This window comes from Buteo buteo, chromosome 13 (assembly GCF_964188355.1).
Source record: "Buteo buteo chromosome 13, bButBut1.hap1.1, whole genome shotgun sequence".
In the NCBI taxonomy this organism is placed as follows: Eukaryota; Metazoa; Chordata; class Aves; order Accipitriformes; family Accipitridae; genus Buteo; species Buteo buteo.
Window position 1 is genome coordinate 39,767,687 of NC_134183.1, and position 7,058 is coordinate 39,774,744.

At 53.9% G+C, this 7,058-nt stretch overlaps 2 non-coding genes across 2 annotated transcripts; both read right to left on the minus strand.

Moving 5' to 3' along the window:
• Nucleotides 1–861: 861 nt before the first annotated feature.
• TRNAQ-CUG (transfer RNA glutamine (anticodon CUG)) lies at nucleotides 862–933 on the minus strand. Its single transcript has one exon. It is a non-coding gene; the product is annotated as a tRNA-Gln (tRNA).
• Nucleotides 934–4,977: 4,044 nt separating this feature from the next.
• On the minus strand, nucleotides 4,978–5,049 carry TRNAG-UCC (transfer RNA glycine (anticodon UCC)). The gene has a single exon. It is a non-coding gene; the product is annotated as a tRNA-Gly (tRNA).
• Nucleotides 5,050–7,058: the final 2,009 nt, after the last annotated feature.

Genomic DNA, 7,058 nt, shown 5'->3' on the forward strand with positions numbered 1-7,058 from the left:
AGAGCACCACAAATAAACAAGCAGGCAAGAGAAAGACAGAAAAGCCTCAGAGAAATGGATGGCACCAGAAGCAATGGACAGGGGTGGCAATACAAGTACTGCCACACACAGTGGTAATGAAAGACGGGAAACGGTTGCCCAGGGAGTGTTGTAGCATCTCCATCTTTGGAGGTGTCCCACATCCAAGCAGACAAGGCCCTGAATAGCCTCCTCCACTTGAGGCTGCTTTGAGCCAGGCTTGGAGTGCATGCTCTCCACCTCAGGTGTTGTGTGATTCTCTGAGCCCCTGCTGGATGCCCTCATCCAGGAGCAGCCCTCAAGACCAAGGGAGCAGAGAGGGGGCGAGGTCCAGCGCTCAGGAAAGCTGCAGAGGTTTGGTGGGCACAGGGCAGCAGAAGGGGCACTGGTGTCAGTCCCAGGGCTGGGAGCACAGGAAAGGAAGGAAGACGAGAGTGCATTAAACCATTGCCCTGACAGCAAGGCAAGGCTGCTAATCATAGAATCATTTATGTTTGAAGAAACCTTCAAGATCATCGAGTCCAACCATCACCCATGCCCACTAAATCATGTTATGGAGTACCCCGTCCGCTCGCTTTTTGAATACCTTCAGGGACGGTGACTCAACCACTTCCCTGGCCAGCCTATTCCAATGTGTGACAACCCTCTTAGTAATGATTTTTTTCCTAATATCTAACCTAAATCTCCCTTGCCTCAAAACTTGAGGCCCTTTCCTCTCGTCCTATCTCCAGCCACCTGACAGAAGAGAGCAGCACCCACCTCACTACAACCCCCCTTCAGGTAGTTGAAGAGAGCTAAATGTGTAAGCATGCTGAGGAAAGCCCTGAGGGAGCCAAAAGCTCAAGGTCCCACTGAGATTTGAACTCAGATCGCTGGATTCAGAGTCCAGAGTGCTCACCATTACACCATGGGACCTCCTGGACAGGTGTGGTCCTTCCCCTGTGGCCACCCTTGCCGAGCCACATGCTCCTGGCTGAGCCTGGCAGTCTCTCCATCTCCCAGTCTCCCCTTGCGGTCTCTGCTGCTGCCTCCCTTCACCCCCATGTTGGACAGCCTCCCAGTCTGCCTCTGTAAGTTATTGCCTGTCCTGTTCTCACCTTGTACCTCATGCTAAGCAGCCGTTAACCACATATCCTTACTCTTGGTTGCGGTCCTAGCCAAGCTTCTGACCTTGCCGAAGGGGGCGACCAAGACAGAGGGCAGGGGATGAGGTTCATCAGAGAGAAGAGCTAGCAGGAGGACCCAAGGCAGCTTGTTATGGGTTGCACAAGCTGGACTGCCTTCCTCTGCTGGCACAGTCCTGGCTGACTTCAGACCCTGGTCCTCTTCTGCAGGACACGCTGTCCCCTTCTGCCCCAAAGCAGCCCTTTCCCTCAGTGAGAATGAGGTTTTTCTCTCCTGAGGCTGCTCCAGACCGGTCCAGACTTAGGTGAATTCTACTATTAGCTCAAGGCAGCTCTCCCACATGCCCTGGGTCCACCTGGCCAAGGGTCCATGCACACAGTGGGGAGAAGCTGCACTGAAGCTATCCTCCTTGCGCCAGGGTTTGAGTCTGTGTGTTGAGAGCAGGGCCCTTCCTCCCAGCAGTCAGACAGGAGGAAACACATGCGGGGACACTCTACTAGATCTCAGACTTAGCCCAGGACACTGAGGACGCAACCGCCTGGTACCTTTGGACTGCCCAAAGCACTGGGCTTGCAGCTGGTACTTCTGAACCCACAGGACAGACCAGGCTGCCGTGCCCAAGCCTAAGATTTCAAATGGCGAGTTACATTCAGAGAGGCTGTGAGAAACACCTAGTCGCTGGAGAAGGGTTAAAATTCCAGAGAGTCACAAATCTGAACGCATGTCGCGGAGAAGCAGCATTGCTGAGGGCTTTCCTCATCCATCCCTGGGATCTGCAGGACCGAGCAGGGTGGGAGGAGTGCCTGGGAGCAGCAAGAGCAGGGCCCAGTCTCTGAAGGTCTTGCAAAGAGGTGGAGGGACCCCCCACTCCAGGGGCTGGAGCATGGGGAAAGGGACAGCCCTTTCCTATGCAGATGCTGTGCCGCTGCAGGAGGAGGGATGTCCCTTCTGGGGCTGAGACAGCTTTTCTCCAAGCAATGGAGGGTCTTCCTGGGGCTCTGCTAGTCTCACCCAGCACTCGGGGAGAAAGGGTTCTGGGCCAGTGGGTTGTGTGGGCCAGTGCCCACAAGGCAGCTTCCTTGCTCGGGGCATTTTGTCCTTGGTTTCCTTCCTGGCAGCACTGCCTGCTGGGGCTGCCATGGTCCCCAGACTGTTTGCTTCCCCAAGGTCACGGCAAATGTTCCGTCCACTGTAGCCTCCGATGCTGCTCCTCCCTGCGGGACACTGCGGGGAGGACACTTTCTGCCCCCCTTACAGGCTTCAATGGGCAGCCAGAGATCTCCCAGAGCTCCCCAGCTCCTGGGAGCTGCAGCTCAGGCCAGGCTGGCTCACGCAGGAGGCCAAGCCACTCCTGTGTCCTGCACTCCCAAGAAATTTCTGGCCCAGGGCAGGCCTTGGCAAGCCAGTGAGCTACCTTAATATAGCAGAAGCCCCCTCACCGTCTATTCTCCAGGATGAACAATCCCAGCTCCTTCAGCATCTCCCTCAATCCCGACATGCTCCGGCATGCTCTGATACCACCCTGTGCATGTCCCCTCTTCCTCTTCCTCTTCCTGTGTGCACAGGACGACCTCTTCTGTGGCTCATACTTCCTGACTGCGGTCCTTCTGAAAAATGCCACCAGTGCTCGTGCAACCTGTGGTGGGATTGCGTGAGGATGCCTCTGTCCTGTCAGCAGTGTTGGAGAGAGCCTGCCATGCCCCTGTTGGCCTCTTACTGGTGGGCCTTTACTCCCACCTGTCCCTCTTCCCACTGGTGCTGTCCGTGTTTGCTGGTGAGGAACTGCCAGCTCAGGGAAGCTTTCTGGGTTGAAATCCTGCTGGTCAATGCCACATCCTGGATTGCCACCTACAGAGTGTGCCACTGGGCCTGAAAGAGGGAAGGACGCATCGCAGGGGCTCTCCAGCTTTGGGAGCAGAGGGCAGAGGAGCTCCCTGACGACTAAGGAGAGGGAAAAGTTGCCCCATCTCCAAAACGGGGGAAGAAGGACTATCTGGGGAACCAAGGAAAGCTGATGATAAACTGGAGCAAGTTCCGCGGAGGATCCCTAGGATAGTCAGGGGGTGGAGGGGCCTTGTAAGGAGAGGCTGAGGACCCAAGGCTTGCTCAGCTGGGAGACGAAAATGCTTAGCGGGGATCTAATAGGAGCCTCCTGGTGCCTACTCCAGGAGGCTACTGCGATGGCTGGAGGATGAGCGCCACGGTCAGAAGTTGAGCAGGCAGTTTGTGACTGGCTACACAAACACAAATGGTCACCCGGAGGGTGCCTAAGCATGGGAACAGGGGTCCAGAGAGGCTGTGAAACGTCTGTCGTCAAGGTATTTTATGACCCGAAAGGACAAAGCACTGATCAGCTGGTGGGAGCCTGCCTGAAGCAGGAGGATGCACTCTCTGACTCCCTGAAATGCCCTCCAACCAGAAGGGTTGTTGGAGGGGAAAGCGGAAGCAGGGAGAGAGGATTTTGTGGGTGAATGTTTGAAGAAAGCCGAAAGCTCCACATTGCAGGGGAGAGGAGAGGCATGCAGAAAGTGACTTTTGTAGGGGAGAGTGGAAAATGGAGTTCCCCAGGGGCTCCCCTCCTTCCATGATTCTGTTCTAGGCCTACCCACCTGCTACTGGTGGGGCAGCATGGGTACGCCCATTTCTCCTTCTACAGGAGCTGGGACTGCAGCAAGACCTGGTCAGCAGGCTGAGCAGAGCCCCCAGAGGGGCAAGAAGCCTCCACTGAAGAGAGAGGCCAAGAGAGAGAAGCCATGAAGGGGGGCAGCCAGAGAGAAGAGCCTGTCAGGAGTGGGACTCGAAGCCATGCCTCCCAGGGAGGCTGCAACCTGAACGCAACGCCTTAGACCACTTGGCCATCCTGACCCGCTGCTGCTGCTGCTGCTGGTCCGTGCCCTGCAGCTGCCAGAGCCAGCCCACCTCAGCCCGCCTCCTCCTGGCACTGCTGCAGGGGGAGCTGTATCCTGGGAGCACCCTTGCCTTGCTCCCACCAAGGGCTGTGGACTGGCGACCGCAGCTCCTACACGCGCTTCGTACCACATGGAACTGGAGTACCCAGCACAGGGGCAGCACACTTCTGACACATCTCCCAAAGCCCAAGGCACTCCTTCAGGGGAGCAACCAAAGGAACCGTCAGTGAACTACGGCTCTACGCACGCCAGTGTCCTGTCAAGGTTTCCAGGCACACGTCTACCTTTCCCGTGACTTCCTCCATTCCCTCCAGAGCCTCAGGGGATGGCAAGCCAAGCACTTGGCCTGCAGCGCTGCCTGATGGAAGGTTCCTGGGGCAACAAGGGTGCTTCCTTCTTCCCTGCTCGGGGCTGGGAATGCTGGGCAAGGAGGGCTGTGCCACACCAACACCTGGGGGAACGCTGTGTTGGTCTCAAGGAGTCAGTGTATGGGAAAGGGTCTGGAGAGTCAAGGCAAAAGGACAGGAGATGTGCCAAGTGCAGAGCAATGAGTGGGCCCCCATTCCTGCGGGGAAGAGGCTGACTTACTGCCTGTGATGTAGAGGAGGAAGGAGGGCACAGCTCTCTGGGACTTGTTGCTTCATGGAAGGAGGTAGACTGTAAGGCATCTCAGGGGGTCACTAGTCCAAATGCCTGCCTAAAGCAGGGCTAGCCCCAAAGCTAGAGCAGGTGGCACAGTGCCTGAGCCCCACTGAAACTTGAGTGTGATACCCAGGCATGGAAAATCCCAAACAAAGTTCTTCAGGCACCTGCTGAAGTGCTTCAACACTGCCTGAGAATCTCAGAATGGTACAAAGCAGCCGCTGCAGCCTGCTGTTGCTAAATGGGGAAGGCACTGTGGAGCCAGGCAGAAGAAAAGTTGGTCTGCGTTAGCCAGGAATCGAACCCGGGTCAACTGCTTGGAAGGCAGCTATGCTCACCACTATACCACCAATGCTCTGCACACACTGCTGCCTCCTGCTCCTCCAGCCCAGAGCCTGGCCTCCCTCCTGCTCCTCCACGTCCCATTCCTGACTGCCTCCTGCTCTGCCAGGTCACCAACTGCCCTCTTGCCTGCTCCTCCGCTTCACAGACTATCCCGCCTCCTCCTTCCAGCCCCCTGCACACATACACACGACCTCAACCGGCTGGCATGTGGGTGTGCTTCTCTGCCTGTGAGCTGTTGGCTACGGAAACTCCAGCTGCTGGCTGCTGGTAATGGTCACGCTCCCCATCTGCGTTCATATGTGGGCCAGCTGCGCACGTACTATGCAGGTGCATGTGCGTTTGCGTGTATGTACTGACGTGTGGGAAAGAGACTCCACAATCAGTGAGATTGTAAAGTGGGTATGTTCATTCAGCACGGGGGGTAGCCTCACCAAGTCATGCGTGCCTGACTCAGCAGTTCAAGTTTTTAAAGTCAGGTGTTATATATTCACAATACACCTATACATATGCATGACCTATCCCCGCTTTATATTAAAATTAGCTCCAAGAGGTCATTTCCATAGTCTTCTCTCAACTGCGCTTGCGCAGTGCCTCTTTATGGTGGTCGTCTGGTGGCCGCAGAGATGAAGATAGATGACTCCTCTTCGTCACCGCTAGTAGCCTCTTTTCTTGCGCAGGCTCAGTGGTTTCTTGGTACTTACCCAAGCCGCAAGACCAGTCTTGCCTCGCTCTTGGGGCCAGCTCCTGCTTCCTATCAGGAACTGTCTCTCCCTCATTGGCTAGCTCTTGGGGCCAGCTCTTCTTATCAAGGACTGTCTCTGCCTCAGCTAATTTCAACAATGTAAGCGCTAAACATCATCTTTCATCCCCCTTTATTATGTCTACTGAGATTCTCTTGACTCCCCTTGTCTCAGTCCCCCCTTTTCTAGGAAATAGTAAATTCTTTTACTATATCTAATCCTAGTAGTTCTAATACATTGTTTCCCTATCTAGCATACTCTCAAAATATTTGGTGGCACAAACAGTTGTTTTAGCCATGTTAAATTTGGCAACCAGGAAGTTAGTTTTTCCCATACCTCAGAAAATCCCCATGAAGTATTATCTTCTGAGTTGAACGAACACGTTCCCATCCCATGCTACGCTCCTTGTCCCCACGGTTGCCCATATCACCGTGTGAAAACTAAGTGTCCATCAGGATTTTCCATGGAGTTTTGGGTGTCTTTTTCACTCTGGTGTGATAAATCCAAGCGTTCTGTTCCTTGATCCTAATTGTGGTGAAGGAGGTAAGTAATACTTGAAATGGTCCACTGCGGCTCCAGAGTTTTTTCTGTAAGAGACTTTATATACACATAATCTCCTGGTTGAATATTATGCACAGGCCCATCCAAACCTCTCCCTCGAGTCCCTACCACATGCTCCCTGATTTTATTAAGTTGCTTACCTAATGCCACCATGTAAGAAGTCATAACTTCATCCCCCGCTTGTACAGACACCCCTCTCTGTATCCCATAGGGTTGTCCATACAGGATTTCAAAGGGGCTCAGTCCTTCTTTTGCCCTTGGTCTTGTTGGTATACGCAGAAGGGCTAAAGGGAGAGACTGAGGCCACGTCAAATTTGCTTCTTGTCTTAATTTCACAATTTGCTGGTTGATTAAGTGGTTCATTTTTTCCACTTGACCACTCGACGGGGGGTGATATGGAGTATGAAGCTGCCAATCTATACCCAAGTGGTGGCTAATTTGTTGTACTATTTTTGAGACAAAATGTGGTCCTCTGTCAGAGGATATGGTTGCTGGAACCCCAAAACGTGGTATCATCGCTTGTACCAGTATTTTAGTTACCTCCCGAGCTTTAGCCGTTCTTGTTGGGAATGCTTCTGGCCAACCTGAAAAGGTATCAGTTAATACCAATAAATTATCGATACCCCCCTTTTCTTGGAAGTGCTGTAAAATCAATTTGCCATTGCTGTCCAGGCCCATTGCCTTTTCCAATCTGGCCCGTTTCTGGCTTGGGGGTATT